Source organism: Leucopleurus acutus, assembly GCF_964270905.1.
Source record: "Leucopleurus acutus genome assembly, chromosome: X".
NCBI lineage: Eukaryota > Metazoa > Chordata > Mammalia > Artiodactyla > Delphinidae > Leucopleurus > Leucopleurus acutus.
This window is the reverse complement of record NC_139148.1, coordinates 32086320-32113860: the sequence shown is the minus strand read 5'-3', so window position 1 is coordinate 32113860 and position 27541 is coordinate 32086320. Positions and strand designations below refer to the sequence as shown.

Sequence of the window (27541 nt, the reverse complement as noted above, 5' to 3'; positions counted from 1 at the left end):
ATGGATGGACATGGGAAATGTCAAGGCGATATGAGTGGGGCATCAACAGCATCTGCTACACCTTTTTTCTCCCAAGTGATAGTCACAATAAGGTAATATGAATTAATGAGTAAATTTTCTACTATAGGAATTTTTCTGAATAAGTGGAACTGGTCCTGTAGAAACCAACCAACCTTCCTCTCCATGGTGTTGGATGCGTACTAATACATATTTTAAACAGCTAACCTCTTTTCTGAAGTACGCCTCATGAGGCAACCATACTTCATGGAATCCTAACATGGAACATGTTAGAATTGTCATGATGATAGCTTACTTTTGTTGGCTTATATTTTGTTCAATGGTTTCCTTTTTGAGAATTAAGGAAACATGGAGCTTCATACAGCTCAACAACAACAAAACAAACAACCCAATCCAAAAATGGGCAGAAGACCTAAGTAGACATTTCTCCAAAGAAGACATACAGATGGCCGAGAGCCTCATGAAAAGATGCTCAACATCACTAATTGTAAGACAAATGCAAATCAAAACTACAGTGAGGTACCACCTCACACCAGTCAGAATGGCCATCATTAAAAAGTCTACAAATAACAAATGCTGAAGAGGGTGTGGAGAAAAGGGCACCCTCCTACACTGTTGGTGGGAATGTAAGTTGGTGCAGCCACTATGGAGAACAGTATGGAGGTTCCTCAGAAAACCAAAAACAGAATTACCACATGACCCAGCAATCCCACTCTTGGGCATATATAATCAAAATTATAATGAAAAAAGATACATGCACCCCTATGTTCACAGCAACACTATTTACAATAGCCAAGACATGGAAACAACCTAAATTTCCATCGGCAGACGAATGGATAAAGAAGAGGTGGTCCATATATACAATAGAATACTACTCAGCCATAAAAAAGAATGAAATAATGCCATTTGCAGCGTCATGGATGCAACTAGAGATTATCATACTAAGTGAAGTAAGTCAGGAAGAGAAAGACAAATACCATATGATATCACTTATATGTGGAATCTAAAGTAGGACACAAAGGAACCTATGTATGAAACAGAAACAGAATCTCGGATGTAGAAAACAGACTCGTGGTTGCCAAGGGGGAGGGGGTGGGGAAGGGATGGAGTGGGAGGCTGGGATTAGCAGATGTAAGCTTTTATATATAGGATGGATAAACAACGAGGTCCTACTGCATAGCACAGAGAACTATATTCAATATCCTATAATAAACCATAATGGAAAAGAACGTAAAGAAAAAGAATATATATGTGTATATATATATATATGTGTGTATATATGTGTATATATATATATATATAAAAAATGTATAGCTGAATCACTTGGCCATACAGCAGAAATTAACACAACACTGTAAATCAACTATCCTTCAACTTTAAAATATATCTATCTGTATATATATAAAATAAAAAGGAAACATGGGGCTTGCTCACCAGAGGTGAGGTCAATACTTGTCCCGTTCTTGTTTGGCCTCTGTCTGTGGCAGTTCAGTACACTACGTGCTCTGTGCTGCCATGTTTATTGTAAGAGGAGACCAAAGGCTGGCCTATGGAAGAGGAGAAAGTGGACTAGCGGCGGAAGAAGAAAAGTGGGCAATGAGGCCAGGGGATGAGGACCGGAGAGAATCAGAAGCAGCGGGGTTTGGACAGAAGCAGGGCGAGCAATACTCACTGCAGCCTAGGGGAAAAGGAAGAGATAGAAACAGACCTTTTCTGACTCCTCCAACTGATCTGTTATTAGTCATAACAATAATGGCGGTGATGGGAGGATTGGAGGGTATTCATTTTCTATATCCAGGATCTGTGCTTTTAGCTTCTCTCCGTTGCTCTTCACCAAAGACTGCATCTTCTTTCCTTTGCTTTGGCTGTTTGGCCTTGTAGTTCCGCCCAGAGGGACTGCTTCTGATCACCTGTAACCTGTTCCAGGGGGGACCCAGGAGAAACTCCACGGTAACGGCTGAAGGCAACGATAGGAAGGATCACGGCTATCTTCTTTGTCAAGTCACGTCAACCCTTGGGGGTTGACTAACCAGGCAGAGTTACTCTGGAGCAACTGTGGAAAACGAAGAGTGTGTCTCTACTCTCTGGGTCCACACCCCGGGTTTTGGAACACAAGCCCATTAGAGAAGGAACTCCACAATTCTGGCATATTCAGGGCAAAAGAATGTTTAAGCTGTTCCGCTGACTTTGTGAACCACTGCCACCCTCCTTGGAAGCCAACCAACAGCAGTATAAGCTGAGCAGTTGAGAGCATAGGTTTGGGCATCACGCAGACCTAAGGTAGACTGTGTCTCAGCTACTCAGTTCTGTTGCGTGGTCTATTCATCCAGGCATACATGTCAATACCTCATCGAGGATCCTCTGAAGAATCCACTCGCACAAGGGCAGCTGAGGGCAATGTAGCCTTTCTTAAGATTCCACAGTGGAGATCAAGAAGGAATTGATGTCATGCTACCCAAAGTAATCAACTTTAATATCTCTGACATTTATCTTCTCCCAAATCCCTTCTTAGCCTTCTTTGATACAATGATTTTCTCTCTGTCCTTCCTCCATACAGTGCCCAGCGTCATTGGCTCCATTCTGGTCATCCTCACCCCTACTTATTTTCTCTTTCCTCTTGCTACGCAGAGTCCCCTCCAGATCTCTAGCTCGGCAACATAACAAGTTCTCCAGTTAACAGGACCTTTTGAGAAGGCAAATGGGATGACATGGTATTGGTTGCAAGAAGCAGAGGGAATTATTTCTTATGTCTCACGTTTGTGTAAAGGACCTTTCCTTAACTGGTATTTCTTTCTGTGTTTCCACTTCATCCCTTGAGAAAGAAACACATGGGAGCAACACAGCTAGCTTCTCTCTGCTCCCTTGTCCATTCCTCTTCAGGGATGAAAGAGTAACTTTTCTAATCAGAGACAGTAGGAAAAGGAACACAGTAGGTCTGTGTGGCAGCCCTGGAGGGGTGCCACTCAGATCCCCCTTCAAGAAAGAACTTGACAGTGAGTTGCAACGAGTGAAGTTAGTTGACAGCCTCCAGGTTTTGAAAGCCATGTTCTTCTTGGGCAGCCCCAACCAATGACTGAACGTAGCAGGAGTGCCAAGGCCTGGCATTTCAGCCCAAGGTGGTACCCCTTTAATAGACAGTGCTTGCTGTGGAGCTCCCCAATGGGTTGGCAGACGTCCTGTCAAATGTGCATTGAGATCCCAGGCTCTCCTGCCCAACTGTGCTTTCTCCTTCTTTTATCTTTCAAAACTTTACCTCTCAATAAAATGTTTGCACTCCTGTGTCTCAGAGTCGGCCTCTCAGGAGACCCAACAAACACAGTGTGGCTCTGTAGCTTTACCCCTTCTCTGTCCATCTGTCTGTCTGTCTCTCTCTCTCTCCTCCGCCACCCCAAAGATTCACCCTCTCTCACAAACTCCCTGTGGTAAGTTCCCCGGGAATGATTTCCCCCTGCAAGTGGGAGGCTGCATTCTCAGACATGCTGTCAGGCAGGGAGGTTCTGGGGGACTCATTATGGCCATATGTTCCGTTTCATTGTGCAATTCAATCTTAGAGTGACAAAGCTGTTATTTTTCTCGCTTATCTATTTGATTCTTGTGTCTTATGTCTCAACTGGTTTTTGGCTCAAGAGGGAAACAAAGAGCTTATTTATTTATTCCCTTGACTCCAGCATGAATAGAAAAAAAAATTCTTACCTGTAATTTGGAATACTTGCCATTAACACAACATTGTAAATCAACTGTACTTCAATTAAAAAATAATAATAATAGAAAAAAATGGCAGTGGGTAATTGTGGGCCACATTTGAAGTGCTGGTTTAGTTAATCCAAGTAACTAGTAGTTAATCTACTAAACAATTATTTGAGACCTATTATGTGTTCCAAACTGTTGAGAGGGGAGGGGGGGATAAAATACTGTGCAGCCCTCACAAAGTACACTCTCGTTGGAAATAAGCATATAGAAATAGTAATGCCTATTAGTTGAATTGACCAAGGAAAACTAGGTTGGGAGAAGGGGGTCAAACACCTTTCCCTAAAACTAGTTTTAGTCCAACAAGGAAAGGCAATCCAAATCTCTTCTTTACCTTGACAATATGCTATTGATCTTTCCCAGTGAAAAAGGATGGAAAACCACCTCCATATATATACAGAAATGTCATGTGTAAGTCAGAAGTACAGTATTGAAATCAAGGGTAACATAAAAGGCCATAAACAAAGCGAAAAGACAACTCACAGATAGGGAGAAAATATTTGCAAATGAAACAAACGACATGGGATTCATCTCCAAAATTTACAAACAGCCCATGCAGCTCAATATCAAAAAAAACAAACAACCTAATCGAAAAATGGGCAGAAGACCTAAATAGACATTTCTTCAAAGAAACATACAGATGGCCAAAAAGCACATGAAAAGATGCTCAACATCTCTGATTATTAGAGAAATGCAAATCAAAACTACAAGGAGGTATCACCTCACACCAGTCAGAATGGCCATCATCAAAAAGTGTACAAACAATAAATGCTGGAGAGAGTATGGAGAAAAGGGAACCCTCCTACACTGTTGGTGGGAATGTAAATTGGTACAACCATTATGGAGAACAGTATGGAGGTTCCTTAAAAAACTAAATAGAGAACTACCATATGATCCAGCAATCCCACTCTGGGCATACATCCAGAGAAAACCATAATTTGAAAAGATACATGCATCCCAATGTTGACTGTAGCATTATTTACAATAGCCAAGACATGGAAGAAAGCTAAATGTCCACTGACAGAGGAATGGATAAAGAAGATGTGGTACATATGTACAATGGAATATTACTCAGCCATAAAAAAGAATGAAATAATGCCATTTGCAGCAACATGGATGGACCTAGAGACTGTCATACTGAGTGAAGTAAGTCAGACAGAGAAAGACAAATATTATATGATACCGCTTATATGTGGAACCTAAAAAAAAATGGTACAAATAACTTATTTACAAAAGAGAAATAGAGTCACAGATGTAGAAAACAAACCTATGGTTACCAGCAGGGAGGGATAAATTGAGAGATTGGGATTGACATATACACACTACTATATATAGAACAGATAACTAATAAGCGTCTACTGTGTAGCACAGGGAACTCTATTCAGTACTCTATAATGACCTATACAGGAAAATAATCTTTAAAAAAAAAGGATAGGGCTTCCCTGGTGGCGCAAGTGGTTGAGAGTCCGCCTGCCGATGCAGGGGACACGGGTTCATGCCCCGGTCCGGGAAGATCCCACATGCCGCAGAGCGGCTGGGCCCGTGAGCCATGGCCACTGAGCCTGCGCGTCCGGAGCCTGTGCTCCGCAATGGGAGAGGCCACAACAGTGAGGCCCGCGTACCACAAAAAAAAAAAAAAAAAAGGATATATGTGCAACTGATTCACTTTGCTGTACACCTGAAACTAACACAACATTGTGAATCAAATCAAATCAAGGAACATGTTCCATGGGAAAAAACCAAAAAAACCAACATACATTTCTCTTATAGTTCTGTAGGTCAGAAGTCTAACACAGGTCTCACTGGGCTAAAATTAAGGTGTAATCAGGACTTAATTCCTTCCGGAAGCTCCAGGGTAAAATCTGTTTCTCTGTCTTTTCCAGCTTCTAGAGGCTTCCAACATTCCTTGGCTTGTATCCGTCTTCCTCAGTCTTCAAAGTTAGCAATGCCCATCTCTATCACTATTCTTCCGTAGTTACATCTTCCTCTGACTATTGACTGGGAAAATCTCTCCTCTTTTACGAACCCATGTGAATAGATTTTGCCCACCCACGTAATTCATGACAATCTCCCCATTTCAAAGCTCTTAATTTAATCACACAGACTAATTCCCTTTTGGCATGTAAAGTAATATATTCACAAATTCCAGGGATTAGGGTGTAAATATCTTTGGGGGGACATTATTCTGCCTACCACATGCTACTTTTTTTTTCCTGTTTTAATTGAAATATAGTTGATATAAAATATTACCTAAGTTGCAGGTGTACAATGTAGTGATTCCCAGTTTTTAAAGGTTATGCTCCATTTATAGTTGTTATAGAATATTGGTTATATTCCCTGTGTTTTACAATATATCCCTGTAGCTTATTTTATATATAATAGGTTGTGCCTCTTTTTTTTTTTTTTTTTTTTTTGCGGTACGCGGGCCTCTCACTGTTGTGGCCTCTTCCTTTGCGGAGCACAGGCTCCGGACGCGCAGGCTCAGCGGCCATGGCTCACGGGCCCAGCCACTGTGCGGCATGCGGGATCTTCCCAGACCAGGGCACAAACCCGTGTCCCCCGCATCGGCAGGCAGACTCTCAACCACGTGTGCCACCAGGGAAGCCCAGGTTGTGCCTGTTAATCCCCTACCCCTATATTGCCCCTCCTCCCTGCTCTCTCCCCAGTGGTAACCACTAATTTGTTCTCTATATGCATGAGTCTGTTTCTTTTTTTGTTATGTTCACTAGTTTGCTCTATTTTTTAGATTCCACATATAAGTGATACCATACAGTATTTGTCTTTCTCTGTCTGACTTATTTCACTTAGCATAATGCCCTCCAAGTCCATCCATGTTGTTGCAAATGGCAAAATTTCATTCTTTTTATGGCTGAGTAGTATTCCATTGTATATACATATACATATATATGTATGTGTGTATATATATATATATATATATATATATATATATATATATATATACATCTTCTTTATCCACTCATCTGTTGATGGGCACTCATCTGTTGATGGGCACTTGGGTTGCTTCCACATCTTGGCTAATGTAAATAATGTTGCTATGAACATTGGGGTGCATGTATCTTTTCGAAGTAGTGTTTTTGTTTCTTTCCTATGTATACTCATAAGTGGAAGTGCGAGGTCATATGGTAGCTCCGTTTTTAGTGTTTTGAGGAACCTCCATACTGTTTTCCATAGTGGTTGCACCAATTTACATTGCCACCAGCAGTGCACGAGGATTCCCTTTTCTCCACACCCTCTCCAACATTTGTTATTTCTGTGCTTTTTGACGACAGCCATTCTGACAGATGTGAGGTGATAGCTCATTGTGGTTTTGATTTGCATTTCCCTGATGATTAGTGATGTTGAGCATCTTTTCATGTGCCTGTCTACCATCTCCACCGCAAGTTACTTTATAAAAGAAACAGACTGTACATGTTCTATAAAAAAAAAAAAAAGAAATAAAGCCAAATAACTTGCACCTAGGAGGTACTTTTTTCTTTGTGTGTATAATACAGTGCCATGTTGCTCCTTGAAGTTTACTGGTTTTCATGGTAACTGAGTCTTAGAAACTACATAAAGGTAAAGTTCCTCTTTGACAAATTTTTATTAAACCATTTGCTAAGGTGAATTAGAACATGAAAATTGACTTTACCAGGCACCAATCTGCAATGGCTAATAGCCACTGTATGCATAACTGAGAGTAACAAAATTCTGGCTGCTGTTAGTATAACAGGTCTGAAACTTGCATTTTGGGGGAGCTGCCTTAGGCAATTTTGCTGCAGTAAAGCTGTCTAGCAAGCAACCTCAAAATCTCATTCACAGGTCTACAGAATGACTTTTGCTGGAGTCAGCTGGTACCTGCTAGGTTTGGCTATGTATGGGTTGAGTTTAGTTGGGCTGGATTCATGTCTGTTCTACATGTCCCATTATTCTGCAATGTGCCCAGGACATGTTCTTCAAATGGTGGATGCAAGATACATAAGAGGCCAAGCCCAACCATGCAGGGACATTTACATCTTTTGGTCAAATTTGGCAAACCTTATGTCTTCTCACATACTACTGTCCAAAAAAGTTGACTTGGGACACCCAAAATCAGGGAGCAAGGAAGTATTTACCACCACCAGTGAAGTCATGATTAGGACAGGGAGGGAAGAAAGAATTGTGAGTAAATAATACAACCTACCACAAGGAAAGAGAGTACAACAGAGTTCCTGGAGTGGCATGGAGAAGGTGAATGGTAAGAGCCCAAGCTCACTCTATCTTGGGTCTCCAAACAGGTGGCAGACCTAGACTGACTTATGGTTTGGATGACTGCAATGAGTGACAGCAACAATAAAGTACTCACACTGGGCAATTATGCAATAAACACAGATGACAATTCAGACTTTAAAAGCCAACGACAGCTTAAAAAAAAAAAGCCAATGACAGCTTTTGCTCATGCCTCAAATCTAGTTTGAACAAATCAAGTGATTACAAAAAAAAAAAAAAAAAAAAAAGCATTTGAAAATGTGGGGTGTTGTTAGGCTTCCATCTAGTGGCCACCAAGAGCCACTGTTCAAGACGGATGAATAAAGCATGTTACGGGAAAAACAAAAGCGAAAACAAACAGTACATCTACTATGACTATGGCCGAAAAGTCAAATTTAACCTATGTTAAGGACAAAATATTTATAGGCTAGGAATTTGTTTCTCAAGGATTTCTTTCTTCTATGGTATACCTAGAACAGAGCCTCACATACAGAAATTAACAAGTAACTATTGATGAATTCAATTTTACCAGGTTCCTTTTCCCTTAAGGAGTATTAAGCCCCTTTTTCTGAATGCTTTCTTCATCTTATTATACTGCTGGGTGGTAGAAAAGAAGCCATCATTAACATGAAAATTTGCTTCCTTCAGTATTGCCAAATCATGAAAGTAATATTATTTCATGACAAATGAGCTGCGTAGTCACTACTCTGAATTTCATCTCCATTGCACAGCCTGATCTTTGGCTGACACACTGTTCCTTTGATTAAAAAAATAACCTTACTGAGATATAATTACATATCATATGATTCCAAGAAAAAGTATAATTTTACTTCTTTCTTTCCTATTTGAATGCCTTTTATTTCTTTTTCTTGCCTAATATACCTGGCTAGAACCTCCACTACAATGTTGAATAGATGTGCTGAGAACAGACATTTTTGGCTTGTTCCAGACATTAGGGGAAATACTTAGTTTTTTACCTTTAAGTATGATGTTAATTGTGGGGGATTAGGAAGTTTCCTTTTCTTCTTAGTTGGTTTTGGTTTTGGTTTTGTTTTGTTTATAAAAGCGTGGTGGATTTTGTTAAATTCTTTTCCCCCATCTATTGAGATGTTGCTTTTGTCCTTTATACTATTAATATGATGCACTGCATTGACTGATTTTCATATGGTGAAACGGCCTTGCATTCCTAGGATAACGCCCACTTGATCATGGTATGTAATCATTTTTATATGTTGCTAAATTCAGTTTGCTAGTGTTCCGTTCAGAATTTTTGCAGCAATGTTTATTAATGTTATTTGTCTGTGATTTTCTTTTCTTGTGATGGCTTTGTCTGGTTCAGGTTCTGACACTATGCCACTTTAATTCTTCCACTTTCCTTAGGTTGTTCTGTTGCTAAATAAATATGATTTTTTCATCTTTCCCCAAATCACCTCACTTTCTGGATCTCTAGTTACTCACTGAAGGAAAGAGGAAGAGTAAAACTGAGAATAAAGGAAAGAGAGAGTGAAACTAAAGGAATGAAAGGTGAACATAATCTCAGCTCTGATGGACATATATGATAATATCTAAGCAATCTTGACTTGTTAACTTAAATTCTGTGTCCTTATCACAGATCTTAAGACTGTCAACTTGAACTCTCCAGAACTCCCTGGACTGTGACTTTAGCCTATATACACTCAGACACACAAACACACTCTCTCTCTCTGTGACATGCACCAAACCACCATTATGACCACCACCATCACTACCACTCCTCTTTTAAATTTACATTCTATGTCGAATTTGGCCTGGGGAGAAACCATTACATCACCTATAGAAAGTAGCAGCACATGTCTATTCTTCTTCATTTTTTATATGAATATGTAGATCCTCCCCAGTGAGAGGGCCAGGGCAGAGCCTAAGTAAAATTATGCTGTTAGCTCTCTTCTTACTCTGAACACTTAGACACAGGTAAAATAACATTAAAAGAAACATCAAGGAAAATCTAGAAAGGAGAAGTATCATTATTCAAGGACAATCTTAGCATGAAGGTTGGATTTCCATTTTTTTCCCTAGGGGCAGGAAGTTAGAAAGATAACTGACAAGAAGGATATATGATTTTGAATTGGCTCTTTTTGTCCAGTCACTTGCTTCCAGGCATACAGGTACATGTCATTCAAAGGACCAAGCCTTGGGTAGTCACCTCAATTTACCTTGACCCAAAGCCTAAAAGGAACCCTCAGTCTGTCCTAGGTCTTTGATTCAGTATCTTTTGTCACCATACGGTAGAAAGAGTTGTCACTGAGACTTCTATTTGAAATGACCAGCTCAACCACAGACCCTAAATATGGCCCACTGGCCTCTCCCTGGGGCCAATCCCCAATAACAGTAGACATGCTTCACCGTTGCTTTATTCAGAGTCCTCAACATCTTAGCTTTGTCCCAGGTTATAAAACACTTCCTGGCTTGCAACAAACTCTTCCTTCCCTCTGTTTGATTTAGATTTATTTTGTTCCTCATTCTTTCAGTTTCTTAAGGTTGGAAGTTAGATAATTTATTTGAGACTCCTTTTTTTTTAAAATATAGGCATTTAGGGCTATACGTTTCCATCTAAGCACTGATTTAGCTCCATCTCACAAATGTTGATATGTTGTATTTTGCTTACATTCCATTCAAAATAATTTTAATGCCCCTTAATCTCTTCTTTGACCTTTGGATTGTTTAGAAGTATACTTTACTATTAGTTTTCAAATATTTGGGGATTTATCAGACATCTTTCTGTTAATGATTTCTAGTTTAATTCCATCGTGGTCAGAGAACATACCTCACATGATTTGAATCTGTTAAAATTTATTGAGACCTGTTGTGTGGCCCAGAATACAGTCTGTCTTGGTAAATGCTCCACATGTACTCAAAAATAATATGCTTCTGAAGAATATGTTTCTAAAGATTCCTCTCTTATGTGTCTATGATTTTCTTAACATGAGTATTATTTCTTCTTTTTCTTCCTCTTTCTTCTCCTGATGATAAGTAATACGCCATTGATTGACTACAGAGAGAAAACTATGTGGGTTTTAAGCCATACAGATGCATTAACTTTTCAAAAAATAAGTATTTGTATTTTCAAAAAGTAAAAAGTGATAACTTACTCATAGTGGTGGACTAGACACAAAAACTACTATCTACACGTAATCAAATGACAAAGGATATAGTTAGCAAACCAGAGATTGTGAGGAATGCTTGGAAGATAAAAACAGGAGATGCTTTCACAATGATAAAACCAGAGAATTTTAAGTACCTGCAGTAGGCTACTGGGAGATCAAGATGGCAGAGTAGGAGGAGGCTGAGCTCACCTCCCCCCATGAACAGATGAAAAATACATCTACACATGGAGTAATTCTCACTCAAAACAAACTGGAGACTGGCAGAAAGGCTCTTCTACAATGAAGGCTGGAAGAAAGATACACACAGTCAGGAAGGAAGGGAAGAGAAGCAATAGGATTGGGACCTGTGCCCTTAGTAGGGAACACAGAAGGGGGAGGATTACATGTGCTTGGAGGTCCTCCCTGGGGAGTGAGTGGTTCAAACCACATATTGGGCACCCCAGACCTAGGGTATGACACCAGGAAGATGAGTCCCCTTGGCTGGTTTGAAGACCAATAGTACTGGCAAGGGTGCTGTGAGAAACTTAGATTTCACTCATGTACACGTTTGCTTGCTGTCAAAACAAGGTGGAGGAAGCAGATTGAGACTGACTGGGACCCTGGCCAGTTCCCTGCGACCACCCCAGTGCATGCCCCAGTCCACACAAAGTGCCTGCTCTGGCACATCTTGCTCCATGGTGCAGCACCCCACTAGGGCAAAGGCTGCCATTGCTGAAGAGAGTGCATAGTTGGGGGGTATGGAGCTGGCTCAGAACCAGCACTACATCTCAGTGGGGAAAGGGCAGCCACTGCTGGCATACAGGAGGCAGCAGATCAGGAACATCTGGAACTCAGCCTGGTGTGCTGGGACCACCCTAGCAGAAGCCCAGCCCACACCAGGAACCCACTCTGGCCCCTCTTGATCCAGCACTGCTCCCTTCCAGGGCAAAACTGCCGATGCTGGGAGAAAGGATAGCATACACTTAGAGGGAACATAACTAGCTCAGAGCCGACTTTCTAGTCTTCTGCTCCAGCACCTTGGGACACAACCCCACCCCTAATAGGGTGGTGTTGGCCACTGAGCACGGCAGAAGCCCTACCTCATATCTGGCTCTGACTCGAGCTCCTCCATCTCCAGCCCCATTGCCCACCAAGGTGATAGTTGCCAGGAAACCCTGGGGGAAGATGTGACTTGTGCTCATTTCAGATTCAGCTATGCCACCAAAGCTACTGGGCACACACAAACTGCACAGGGATGCTCCCACACAACAACACTCCTTAAAGAATGGGATAGGTAACTGTTTCACTTAATTTCATAGAGACAAAATTAAACAAAATGAGAAGACAAAGGAATTTGTTTCACACAAAAGCACAAGGAAAAAAACTCTGAAAAAAATATTGAAACAGAAAAATAATTTACCATATAAAGAGTTCAAAGAATTAGTAATGAAAATGCTAACTGAACTACAGAAAAGAATATATGAAAAAAAAAAGAATATATGAACACAGTGAGAATTTTAACAAGGAACTAGAAAATATAAAAAGAACCAGTCAGAGCCAAAGCATACAATAAGTGAAATGAAAAAAAACAAAAACAAAAAAAACAAAACTAGAAGGGATTAGCAGCAGACAAGGTGATATAGAAGAATGCATAAGTAATCTGAAAGATGAAATAATGGAAACCACTTAATCAGAACAAAAAAAAAATCAGGTTTAAAAAATGAGAACAATTGAAGGGACCTCTAGGACTACATCAAGTGTACTAACATTCTCATTATAGAGGTCCCAAAAGGAGAAGAGTAAAAAAAAGGGGGGGTCAAAAATGAATTTGATAGAATTATGGATGAACACTTCCCAGAACTGAAGAAGGAAACAGTTATCTAGGCATAGGAAGCACAGAGGGTCCCAAACAAGATGAAAGCAAAAAGACCTATACCAGGACACATCATAATTAAAATGGCAAAAGTTACACAGAAAGAATTCTAAAGTCAGCAAGAGAAAAACAGAGTCATATACAAAGGAACACCTATAATGCTATCAGCTGATCTTTCTGCAGAAACTTTGCAATCCAGACGGGAGAGACATGATATATTTAAAGTGATGAAAGGGAAAAACCTACAACGTAACATACTCTACCCAGCAAGATTATCATTCAGAATTGAAAGAGAGATAAAGAACTTCCCAGAGAAGCAAAAACTAAAAGAATTAATCAATACTAAACCTACCCTAAAAGAAATGTTAAAGAGTCTCCACTAGGTAGATAATCAAAGGCTACAACAAGAAGTAAGAATCTATAGAAAAGGAAAAAATCCCACTAGTAAAGGCAAATATATAGTAAAGGCTGCAGATCAACCACTTAAATATGCTAGTACAAATGTTAAAAGACAAAAAATTGAAAAATCAAATATAAATACAATAACCGTTAAGGTATAAATACGAAGATGTAAAATATGACATCAAAAACACAAAATGTAGGGGAGGGGAGTTAACATACTGTCGATCTTTTAGAATGTGTTTGAATTTCAATAACTACGAGTTTAAAACAAGTAGATATAGTTACAGGTCAACATATCTGAACCCCAGGGTGACCACAAATCAAAAACCTACAACATATACACAAAAACTAGAGCGAAAGGTACACAAGCATGTCACTAAAGAAAACCATCCAACCACAAGGGAATAAACTAAAAGAAGAAAAGAACTGAGGATAACTATAAAAACAACCAGAAAACAAATAACAAAAGGGCAATAAGTACATACCTATCAAAAATCACTTTAAATATCAATGGACTTAAGGTTCCAATCAAGAGAAAAAGGGTGGATGACTGTATTAAAAAAAAAAAAAAAACAAGACCATCTATATGCTGCCTACAAGAGACTCATTTCAGAGCTAAAGACAAACACAGGCTTAAAGTGAAGGGATGGAAAAAGATTTTTCATGCAAATGGAAATGACAAGAAAGTGGAGGTAGCAATACTCACATCAGACAAAAGAGACTTTAAAACAAAGTCTATAACAAAAGACAAAGAAGGGCACTATATAATGATAAAAGGTCAATACTAGAAGAGGATATAACATTTGTTAATATATATGCACCTATTATAGGAGCGCCTAAATATATAAAGCAAGTATTATCAGACATAAAGGGAGAAATTGACAATAATACGATAATAGTAGGGAACATTAACACCCCACTTATATCAACGGACAGATCATCCAGACAGAAAATCAATACGGAAACAGTAGTCTTAAATGACATATTAGAAGAGTTGGGCTTAGATATCTATAAGACATTCTACTCAAAAGCCGCAGAATATACATTCTTTTCAAGTATACATGGAACATTCTCCAGGATAGATCACATGCTAGGCCATAAAAAAAGCCTCAACAAATTTAAGGGAACAGAAATTATATCAAGCATTTTTCAGACCACAGTAGTATAAAACTAGAAATCAATTACAGGAAGAAAAATGGGAAAATACTAAAACAATGGGTTAATGAAGAAATCAAAGAGGACATCAGAAAATACCTCAAGACAAATGACAATGGAAACACAAGTTTACAAAATCTATGGGATGAGGGGACTTCTTTGGCAGTCCAGTGGTTAAGACTCCATGCTTCCAATGCAGGGCGTGTGGGTTAGATCCCTGGTTGGGGAACTAAGATCTCACATGCTGCGCAGTGCATGCCCCCCCAAAATAACAACAACAAAAATCTATGGGATGCAACGAAAACAGTTCTACAAGAGAAGTTTATAGTGATAGAGGCATACCTCAAGAAACAAGAAAAATCTCAAAGAAACAACCTAACCTACCATCTATAGGAATTATAAAAATAAGAACAAAGCCCACAGTCCGTAGAAGGAAGGAAATAATAAATATCAGAGAGGAAATAGAGACTCAATACACAGTAGACAAGATCAATAAAACCTAGAGCTGTTTTTTTTAAAGATAAACAAAACTGATAAGTCTTTAGCCGTGTTCCTCAAGAAAAAAAAAGAGAGGACCCAAGTAAACAAAACAAGAAATGAAAGAGGAGAAATTATGACCGATACCACAAAGATACAAAAATCATAATACTATGAACAGTTATGTGCCAACAAATTGGGCAACCTAGAAGAAATGGATAAACTTGTATAAATACACAATTTTCCAAGACTGAATCAGAAAGAAATAAACAATGTGAACAGACTGGTCACTAGTAGTAAACTTGAATTAGTAATGAGTGAACTATCAGAAAGGGAAAGCAAGAAAACAATCCCATTTAAAGTCACATCAAAAAATACACAGGAATAAACTTACCCAAGGAGGTGACAGACTTATACTCTGAAAACTATAAAAACACTGCTGAAGGAAACTGAAGATGATACAGAGAAATGGAAAAATATCCCATGTTCATGGATGGGAAGAATTAATAGTTAAAATGTCCATATCATCCAAAGCGATCTACAGATTTAATGCAATCCCTATCAAAATACCCATGACATTTTTCACAAAACTAGAACAAATAATCCTAAAATTCATATGGAACCACAAAGACACTGAATAGCGAAAGCAATCTTGAGAAAAAAAGAACAAAGCTGGAGCTGTCATGCTCCCTGACTTCAGACTATACTACAAAGCTACAGTATCAAAGCAGTAGCTAAAATAGGCACAAAAACAGACACATAGATCAATGGAACAGAATAGAGAGCCCAGAAATAAAGCTATGCACATTATGGTCAATTAATCTAGAACAAAGGCAGCAAGAATATACAGTGGAAAAAAGACAGTCTCTTCAATAAGTGGTACTGGGAAAACTAGACAGCTATGTGTAAAAGGATGAGATTAGAACATTTCCTCACTCCATATACAAAAACAAACTCAAAATGGATTAAAGACCTAAATGCAGGACCAGAAACCACAGAACTCATAGAAGAGAAAACATTACCTGACATAAATGGTAGCAGTATTTTGGACCTGTCTGCTAAGGCAAAGGAAACAAAAGAAAAAATAAACAAATGGGACCTAACTAAACTTAAAACTTTTGCACAGCAAAGGAAGCCATCAACAAAACAAAAAGACAACCAAATGAATGGGAGAAAATATTTTCAAATGATATGAGTGATAAGGGGTTAATATGCAAAATATGTAAACAGCTCATACAAGTCAATATCCAAAAAAAAACAAAGAAAAACACCCAAACAACCCAACTGAAAAGTGGGCAGAAGAAGTGAGTAGACATTTTCCCAGAGAGGACATACAGATGGCCACCAGGCACATGAAAAGATGCTCAACATAGCTAATCATTAGAGAAATGAAAATCAAAAACCCTTGAGAAATCACCTCATACCTGTCAGAATGGCAACCATCAAGAAGACCACAAATAGGAAGTGTTGGCAAGGATGTGAAGAAAAGGAAACCCTATACACTGTTGGTGGGAATGTAAATTGGTGCAGCCACCATGGAGAACAGTATGGAGGTTTCTCAAAAAACTAAAAATAGACCTAGCATATGACCCAGCAATTCTACTCCTGGGCATATATCTGAAGAAAACAAAAACACTAATTTGAAAAGATACATGTACCCCAATGTTTACAGCAGTATTATTTACAATAGCCAAGACATGGAAGCAACCTAAGTGTCCATCAACAGATGAATGGATAAAGATGTCTGTATGTAATACTACAATGTAATACCACTCTGCTATAAAAACATGAAATTTGCCATTTGCAACAACATAGATGGACCTGAAGCGTATTCTGCTTCATGAAATAAGTCAGACAGAGAAAGACAAATAATGTATGTTATCACTTATATTTCGAACCTAAAAGATAAAACAAATGATTGAATGTAACAAACAGAAACAGACTCACAGATATAAAGAACAAACTAGTGGTTAATAGGCTCCACTAGTAGGAAAGGGGAGATGGAAAGGAAGAGGGAAGAAGGAGAAAGAAAAGAGTAGGGGCAGAGAGGGGAAAGATGGCAGAAGAGTAAGATGCAAACATCACATGCCTCCCCACAGATACATCAGAAATACATCTACACGTGGAATAACTCCTACAGAACACCTACTGAACGCTGGAAGAAGACCTCAAACCTCCCCAAAGGCAAGAAACTCCTTACGTACGTACTGGGGTAGGGCAAAAGAAAAAAGAATAAACAGAGACAAAAGAATAGGGATGGGACCTGCACCAGTGGGAGGGAGCTGTGAAGGAGGAAAGGTTTCCACACACTAGGAAGCCCCGTCATGGGCGGAGACAGGGGTGGCGGAGGGGGGAAGCTTCGGAGCCGCGGAGGAGAGCGCAGCAACAGGGGTGCAGAGGGCAAAGTGGAGAGATTCCCGCACAGAGGATTGGTGCCGACCAGCACTCACCAGCCCGAGAGGCTTGTCTGCTCACCCGCCGGGGTGGGCGGGGGCTGGGAGCTGAGGCTTGGGCTTCGGTAGGATCGCAGGGAGAAGACTGGGGTTGGCAGTGTGAACACAACCTGAAGGGGGCTAGTGCCCCACAGCTAGCCGGGAGGGAGTCTGGGAAAAAGTCTGGAGCTGCCAAAGAGGCAAGAGACTTTTTCTTGCCTCGTTGTTTCCTGGTGCGCGAGGAGAGGGGATTAAGAGCGCTGCTTAAAGGAGCTCCAGAGACAGGCGTGAGTCGCGGCTAACAGAGCGGAGCCCAGAGACGTGCATGAGACGCTAAGGCTGCTGCTGCTGCTGCCACCAAGAAACCTGCGTGCGAGCACAGGTCACTATCCACACATCCCCTCCCGGGAGCCTTTGCAGCCCGCCACTGCCAGGATCCCGTCATCCAGAGACAACTTCCCCAAGAGAAGGCACAGCGCGCCTCAGGCTGGTGCAACCTTCTGCTGGTCTCTGCCGCCGCAGGCTCGCCACGTATCTGTGCCCCTCCCCCCCCGGCCTGAGTGAGCCAAAGCCCCCGAATCAGCGGCTCCTTTAACCCCGTCCTGCCTGAGCAAAGAACAGACGCCCTCCGGCGACCTACACGCAGAGGTGGGGCCAAATCCAAAGCTGAGCCCCGGGAGCTGTGCGAACAAAGAAGAGAAAGGGAAATATCTCCCAGCAACTTCAGGAGCAGTGGATTAAACCTCCACAATCAACTTGATGTACCCTGCATCTGTGGAATACCTGAATAGACAACGAATCATCCCAAATGGAGGAGGTGGAGTTTGAGAGCAAGATTTATTATTTTTTCCACTTTTCCTCTTTTTGTGAGTGTGTATGTGTATGGTTCTGTGTCAGATTTTGTCTGTATAGCTTTGCTTTCACCATTTGTCACAGGGTTCTGTCCATCCGTTTTTTGTTTTTTTTTTTACTTTTCAAAAAAAAATTTTTCTTAAGAATTATTTTTTATTTTAATAACTTTATTTTAGTTTATCTTACTTTATTTTATTTTCTTTTATTCTCTTTCTTTCTTTCTTTCTACTTCTTCTCCCTTTTATTCTGAGCTGTGTGGATGTAAGACTCTTGGCGCTCCAGGTAGGAGTCAGTGCTGTGTCTCTGAGGTGGGAGAGCCAACTTCAGAACACTGGTACACAAGAGACCTCCCAGCTCCACGCAATATCAAACGGCGAAAATCTCCCAGAGATCTCCATCTCAACACAAACACCCAACTTCACTCAACGACCAGCAAGCTACAGTGCTGGACACCCTATGCCAAACAACTAGCAACACAGGAACACAACCCCACCTATTAGCAGAGAGGCCGCCAAAAATCACAATAAGGCCACAGACACCGCAAAACACACCACCAGACGTGGACCTGCCCACCAGAAAGACAAGATCCAGCCTCATCCACCAGAACACAGGCACTAATCCCCTCCAGCAGGAAGCCTACACAACCCACTGAATCAACTTTAGCCACTGGGGACAGACACCAAAAACAACGGGAACTATGAAACTTCAGCCTGCAAAAAGGAGACCCTGAACACAGTAAGGTAAGCAAAATGAGAAGACAGAAAAACACACAGCAGATGAAGGAGCAAGATAAAAACCCACCAGACCTAACAAATGAAGAGGAAATAGGCAGTCTACCTGAAAAAGAATTCAGAATAATGATAGTAAAGATGATCCAAAATCTTGGAAACAGAACAGAGAAATTGCAAGAAATATTTAACAAGGACCTAGACGAACTAAACAGGAAACAAGCAATGATGAACAACACAATAAATGAAATTAAAAATACTCTAGAACGGATCAATAGCAGAAAAACTGAGGCAGAAGAACGGATAAGTGACCTGGAAGATAAAACAGTGGAAATAACTACTGCAGAGCAGAATAAAGAAAAAAGAATGAAAAGAACTGAGGACAATCTCAGAGACCTCTGGGACAACATTAAATGCACCAACATTCGAATTATAGGGGTCCCAGAAGAAGAAGAGAAAAAGAAAGGGACTGAGAAAATATCTGAAGAGATTATAGTTGAAAACTTCCCTAATATGGGAAAGGAAATAGTTAATCAAGTCCAGGAAGCACAGGGAGTCCCATACAGGATAAATCCAAGGAGAAACACGCCAAGACACATATTAATCAAACTGTCAAAAATTAAATACAAAGAAAACATATTAAAAGCAGCAAGGGAAAAACAACAAAAAACACACAAGGGAATCCCCATAAGGTTAACAGCTGATCTTTCAGCAGAAACTCTGCAAGCCAGAAGGGAGTGGCAGGACACATTTAAAGTGATGAAGGAGAAAAACTTACAACGAAGATTACTCTACCCAGCAAGGATCTCATTCAGATTTGATGGAGAAATTAAAACTGTTACAGACAAGCAAAAGCTGAGAGAGTTCAGCACCACCAAACCAGCTTTACAACAAATGCTAAAGGAACTTCTCTAGGCAAGAAACACAGGAGAAGGAAAAGACCTACAAAAACAAACCCAAAACAATTAAGAAAATGGGAATAGGAACATACATATCAATAATTACCTTAAATGTAAATGGATTAAATGCTCCCACCAAAAGACACACACTGGCTGAATGGATACAAAAACAAGACCCATATATATGCTGTCTACAACAGACCCACTTCAGAACTAGGGACACATATAGACTGAAAGTGAGGGGATGGAAAAAGATATTCCATGCAAATGGAAACCAAAAGAACACTGGAGTAGCAATTCCCATATCAGACAAAATAGATATTAAAATAAAGACTATTAGAAGAGACAAAGAAGGACACTACATAATGATTAAGGGATCAATCCAAGAAGAAGATATAACAATTGTAAATACTTATGCACCTGACATAGGAGCACCCCAATACATAAGGCAAATACTAACAGCCATAAAAGGGGAAATCGACAGTAATACGTTCATAGTAGGGGACTTTAACACCCCACTTTCACCAATGGACAGATCATCCAAAATGAAAATAAATAAGGAAATACAAGCTTTAAATGATACATTAAACAAGATGGACTTAATTGATATTAATAGGACATTCCATCCAAAAACAACAGAATACATATTTTTCTCAAGTGCACATGTAACTTTCTCCAGGATAGATCATATCTTGGGTCACAAATCAAGCCTTGGTAAATTTAAGAAAATTGAAATTGTATTAAGTATCTTTTCCGAACAGAACGCTATGAGACTAGATATCAATTACAGGAAAAGATCTGTAAAACATACAAAAACACATGGAGGCTAAACAATACACTACTTAATAACGAAGTCATCACTGAAGAAATCAAAGAGGAAATCAAAAAATACCTAGAAACAAATGACAATGGAGACAGGATGACCCAAAACCTATGGGATGCAGCAAAAGCAGTTCTAAGAGGGAAGTTTATAGCAATACAATCCTACCTTAAGAAACAGGAAACATCTCAAATAAACAACCTAAACTTGTACCTAAAGCAATTAGAGAAAGAAGAAGAAAAAAACCCAAAGTTAGCAGAAGGAAAGAAATCATAAAGATCAGATCAGAAATCAAAGAAAAAGAAATTAAGGGAACAATAGCAAAGATCAATAAAAGTAAAAGCTGGTTCTTGGAGAAAATGAACAAAATTGATAAACCATTAGCCAGACTCATCAAGAAAATAAGAAGACTCAAATCAATAGAATTAGAAATGAAAAAGGAGAAGTAAACTGACACTGCAGAAGTACAAAAGATCATGAGAGATTACTACAAGCAACTCTATGCCAATAAAATGGACACCCTGGAAGAAATGGACAAATTCTTGGAAATGCACAACTCGCCGAGACTGAATCAGGAAGAAATAGAAAATATGGACAAACCAATCACAATCACAAGCACTGACATTGAAACTGTGATTAAAAATCTTCCAACAAACAAAAGCCCAGGACCAGATGGCTTCAAAGGTGAATTCTATCAAACATTTAGAGAAGAGCTAACACCTATCCTTCTCAAACTCTTCCAAATACAGCAGAGGAAGGAACATTCCCAAACACATTCTACGAGGCCACCGTCATCCTGACACCAAAACCAGACAAGGAAGCCACAAAGAAAGAAAACTACAGGCCAATATCACTGATGAACCTAGATGCAAAAATCCTCAACAAAATACTAGCAAACAGAATCCAACAGCACACTATAAGGATCATACACCATGATCAAGTGGGGTTTATTCCAGGAATGCAAGGATTCTTCAATATACGCAAATCAATCAACGTGATACACCATATTAACAAATTGAAGGAGAACAACCATATGATCATCTCAATAGATGCAGAGAAAGCTTTTGACAAAATTCAACACCCATTTATGATAAAAACCCTGCAGAAAGTAGGCATAGAGGGAACTTTCCTCAACATAATAAAGGCCATATATGACAAACCCACAGCCAACATCATCCTCAATGGTGAAAAACTGGAAGCATCTCCACTAAGATCAGGAATAAGACAAGGTTGCCCACTCTCACCCCTATTATTCAACATAGTTTTGGAAGTTTAAGCCACAGCAATCAGAGAAGAAAAGGAAATAAAAGGAATCCAAATGGGGAAAGAAGAAGCAAAGCTGTCAGTGTTTGCAGATGACATGATACTATACATAGAGAATCCTAAAGATGCTACCAGAAGACTACTCGAGCTAATCAATTAATTTGGTAAAGTAGCAGGATACAAAATTAATGCACAGAAATCTCCGGCATTCCTATACACTAATGATGAAGAATCTGAAAGTGAAATCAAGAAAACACCCCCATTTACCACTGCAACAAAAAGAATAAAATATCTAGGAAAAAACCTACCTAAGGAGACAAAAGACCTGTATGCAGAAAATTATAAGACACTGATGACAGAAATTAAAGATGATACAAATAGATGGAGAGATAAACCATGTTTTTGGATTGGAAGAATAAACATTGTGAAAATGACTCTACTACCCAAAGCAATCTACAGATTCAATGCAATCCCTATCAAACTACCACTGGCATTTTTCACAGAACTAGAACAAAAAATTTCACAATTTGTATGGAAACACAAAAGACCCCGAATAGCCAAAGCAATCTTGAGAACAAAAAACGCAGCTGGAGGAATCAGGCTCCCTGACTTCAGACTATACTACAAAGCTACGGTAATCAAGGCAGTATGGTACTGGCACAAAAACAGAAAGATAGATCAATGGAACAGGATAGAAAACCCAGAGATAAACCCATGCACATATGGTCACCTTATCTTTGATAAAGGATGCAGGAATGTACAGTGGAGAAAGGACAGCCTCTTCAATAAGTGGTGCTGGGAACTGGACAGGTACATGTAAAAGTATGAGATTAGAACACTCCCTGACACCATACACAAAAATAAGTTCAAAATAGATTAAAGACCTAAATGTAAGGCCAGAAACTATCAAACTCTTAGAGGAAAACAGAGGCAGAACACTCTATGACATACAACACAGCAAGATCCTTTTTGACCCACCTCCTAGAGAAATGGAAATAAAAACAAAAATAAACAAATGGGACCTAATGAAACTTCAAAGCTTTTGCACAGCAAAGGAAACCATAAACAAGACCAAAAGACAACCCTCAGTATGGGAGAAAATATTTACAAATGAAGCAACTGACAAAGGATTAATCTCCAAAATTTACAAGCAGCTCATGCAGCTCAATAACAAAAAAACAAACAACCCAATTCAAAAATGGGTCGAAGACCTAAATAGACATTTCTCCAAAGAAGATATACAGACTGCCAACAAACACATAAAAGAATGCTCGACATCATTAGTCATTAGAGAAATGCAAACCAAAAGTAGAATGACATATCATCTCACACCAGTCAGAATGGCCATCATCAAAAAATCCAGAAACAATAAATGCTGGAGAGGGTGTGAAGAAAAGGGAACCCTCTTGCACTGCTGGTGGGAATGTGAATTGGTACAGCCACTATGGAGAACAGTATGAAGCTTCCTTAAAAAACTACAAATAGAACTACCATATGACCCAGCAATCCCACTACTGGGCATATACCCTGAGAAAACCATAATTCAAAAAGAGTCATGTACCAAAATGTTCACTGCAGCTCTATTTACAATAGCCAGGAGATGGAAGCAACCTAAGTGTCCATCGACAGATGAATGGATAAAGAAGATGTGGCACATATATACAATGGAATATTACTCAGCCATAAAAAGAAACGAAATTGAATTATTTGCAGTGAGGTGGATGGACCTAGAGTCTGTCATACAGAGTGAAGTAAGTCAGAAAGAGAAAGACATATACCGTATGCTAACACATATATATGGAATCTAAGAAAAAAAAATGTCATGAAGAACCTAGGGGTAAGATGGGAATAAAGACACAGACCTACTAGAGAATGGACTTGAGGATATGGGGAGGGGGAAGGGTAAGCTGTGACAAAGTGAGAGAGTGGCATGGACATATATACACTACCAAACGTAAAATAGATAGCTAGTGGGAAGCAGCCTCATAGCACAGGGAGATCAGCTCGGTGCTTTGTGACCAGCTAGAAGGGTGGGATAGGGAGGGTGGGAGGGAGGGAGACGCAAGAGGGAAGAGATATGGGCACATATGTATATGTATAACTGATTCACTTTGTTATAAAGCAGAAACTAACACACCATTGTAAAGCAATCATACTCCAATAAAGATGTAAAAAAAAAAAAGAGTAGGGGCAAGATAGGGGTAGGGGATTAAGACGTACAAACTACTATGTATAAAATAAATAAGCTACAAGGATATATTGTATAGCACAGGGAAGAGAGCCAATATTTTATAACAACTTTGAATGGAGTATAATCTATAAAAATATTAAATCACTATGTTGTACACTGGAAACTGATATAGTACTGTAAATCAACTATACTTCAAGTTTTAAAAATAAAGGAAAATAAAACAATATACCTGTAGTAGAAAGCCGAGCACATTCAAAGAAAGTTCAAGAACAGTGTCAATGAAATCAAAGCAGTGCAGAAGGTACTGAGTGGACTGTTAGATTAAAGAACTACTCTCAGAACAACAGTTCTGTTTGCCGCTACCATGCTCTGACCCTACGCCAATCTTTCTTACGTTGGACAAAGTTAAAGTGGCATTTGATCTGTGTTAATCTCCCAAAACTATACTCCAAAGACAGTGAATTACTTGTCGAGGAAGTGAACCCAAATTAGAGCAGATTTGAGACAACTGCAGACCCGCACAACAGAAGGGAAACAAAACAGAAGGACACATCTATCTGAAGAGAGATCCACTTAAGTCTTCCGATGTCAGAGAAATGCCATGCTTTGGGCATTTGGAAGGGTCCCTATACTACCTGAAAGTTTTATGCCACGTACTCGCAAAGGAGAAGACTGCTCCCTAATTGACATGCTCCACTCTCCCATACAGAGGAGATGCCTAGTAATGAAATGGACGTCCCAACTGTAGATCAGATCCATGCTAGTTACCTAGGCTAATCACATGAGTCCTTTACTCCCAAATATGAATGGACAAATGTTTGCCAGATATTTGAGGAAAGTGAAAGAGAGGATCACGATGAACAAACAGAACTATTTCTGGAGAAAAAATAAATATAATACAGGAAACGGAAAAGAATTTACCAAAAAAATCCAAATTCATATTCTCAGAATTTTAAGGAAGACAGTCGGTTTATAAAATGAGAACAGGGTGCTGTAAAAGGGAGCAATTAGAGAACAAGAGAAAGTCCTGGGAAAATAGAAATATTACTGCAAAATTTAAAGATTAATAGATGCCAGGTGCTCAGCGCAGTCAGCCTGCCTCACCCAGGCCTGGATGGAACCTGGGACACAGCTTTCGCTCCCCGCCCTCCATGCACATCCACCCTCCCAATCCCCCGCCTCCTGACCCCACCCCCCCGTAACGGAACCGGAAACTCCTTTCCCCCCCTCCCAAACCCGGGTAATGGACGCGCCTTCCAGTCCATCGCAGAGCGGCCGCCGTCTTCGACCACATGGGAGTGCTCTGAGGCACCTACCGCGGGCCCAGCGGATTCGCCTTCACCTTGACCTTCAGGCCCGCCACGCTGCCCGCGCCGCCCTCGCAGGTGCGCCAGAGCTACCACCCCGACTGCGAGGCCGCCATCAACAGCCATTTCACCCTGGAGCTCCACGCCTCCTTCGTGTGCCTGGCCGCGGCCGTTTACCTCTACCGCAACGACGTGGCCTTGAAGCACTTCACCCGGTTTCTCCTGCGCCGCTCGCACGAGCACAGCGGGCGGGCCCAGGGCCTGATGCGCCCGCAGAACCAGCGTGGGGGCCGCCTCAACTTCCAACACATCAGGAAGCCAGTCAGGGACAAGTGGAAGAGCGGCCTCAAGGCCATGAAGTGCGCCTTGTTTCTGGAGAAGCTCGTGAACGCCTGCTCCACCTGTACCAGGTGGTCACCGACAAGAGCAACCCCCACCTGCACCACTTCCTGGAAACTCACTACCTCCGCCAGCAGGTGGCGTTCATCCGAGAGCTGGAGGGTCGTGTCACCACCCTGAGCATGATGGGGGCCCCGGATGTCGACCTGGCAGGGTACCTCTTTGACAAGCTCACCCTGGGCGACAGCGACAAGAACTGAGCCTGGACTGGACTTCCCCAGAGCCATGGGGTGACCAGAGCCCTGGTCATCGTGCCTGCCATGCAGACGGCAATAGTGCCCTTGCAGAAGAAGTTCACTTAAGTTTTTTTCTTCCAGTTTTTCCGTTTCTTCCAATAAAGTTATTGGTTCATAAATAAATAAAGGTCTCTGGTTGATTCATGTGGGCAAATCTCTCACCTTTTAAATTTTAAAGCAGGCATCCAGGAGTCTCTGAACACATCCCGGCTTGGTCCACATGCAGCTCAGGATCACCACAGAGGGAGGGAGATGGTCTTCCTTGGGACCCTGGAAAACACAAAATCGATCTTCCCCTTATAAACAAAATCAGTGTAGAGGGGTGGGGTGGGGTGGGTCTTCTAAGCCCTAGTCTATGTGGGTACCTGTGCATGGTAAAATTATATATCAATATATAAAAAACCTTAGTATGGAATACAAAATACTGGTTGCCTTTTAGGAAGAAGTGAAGAATGGGATTGGACAGGAAATAAAATAAAGGGTGTCTTCAACTTTTCCTGAAAACTTTTAGTTCATTAAATTATGTGAATGTGAACATTTATCACTTCTGGGTAGCAGCCTGGGGTCCTGAACAGGTATGGCAGGGTCCCTCTATGACAATGTCACCCAGGACAACAGTGATAATGGTAACTGAGCCAGAGGCTGACTTTCCCATAGGCATGGGAGTGACTTCCTAGGTCACATGCTAGTCATGCAAATTGCCCTTAAAAAACATCCATATGTATATATACATACATATATATATATATATATTTTCCCCCCTTCCATTGTATCCTTTCTTCCATTAAACTAACACAGTACCAAAAAAAGCTCAAATTACCTCATGAGGAGGGCTGAAAAATATGTGCTCACTGTGAAGGTCAAATTTTTGATACTGAATATAAAATAGAATAAAACTCCCTGAATGTTAAGCCAGTGATTCTGACTGCTTTGAGGAATGTAGGGGAGTGAGGGTGAGTTGAGGCTGGGAGACAAGTTAGGAGGCATTGTAGCAGGTCCAGAGAGAGAGTGGTGGCTTGAAATACAGTGGTCACTGAGGAAATGAAGAGACCTGCACACATTCCAGATGGATTTTGGACAAGGACACAAGATTTGCTATGGGCAAGAGGTGAGGAATGGGAAATGAGGGAAAATAATCTACGTTCCAGTGTTTGGACTTGAACACGTGGGTTGAAGGTGTTGCTATAAATTCATCTGGGAACATTAGCAGCGATACAAAAACGATGGGGGAAAGCCTGTCATGTAAGTCTGAGATGCCTATTAGATATGCAAGTGGAAATGTCTTGCACGTAGCCAGAAAACTGAATGTGAATCTCAGGTTGAAATCAAGCACTACTCTGTGGGTCATTTCTGGGGATAGGACCCCGTAGGCCCC

General features: G+C 40.4%; 1 pseudogene across 1 annotated transcript; it reads left to right on the top strand.

Annotated features, from left to right (window-relative positions):
• LOC309977992 (ferritin heavy chain-like) lies at positions 1-26130 on the top strand (annotated as a pseudogene). Its single transcript has 3 exons — positions 1-92; positions 1506-1658; positions 25579-26130. The product of its transcript is annotated as a ferritin heavy chain-like (transcript).
• The last annotated feature ends 1411 nt before the right edge of the window (positions 26131-27541 follow it).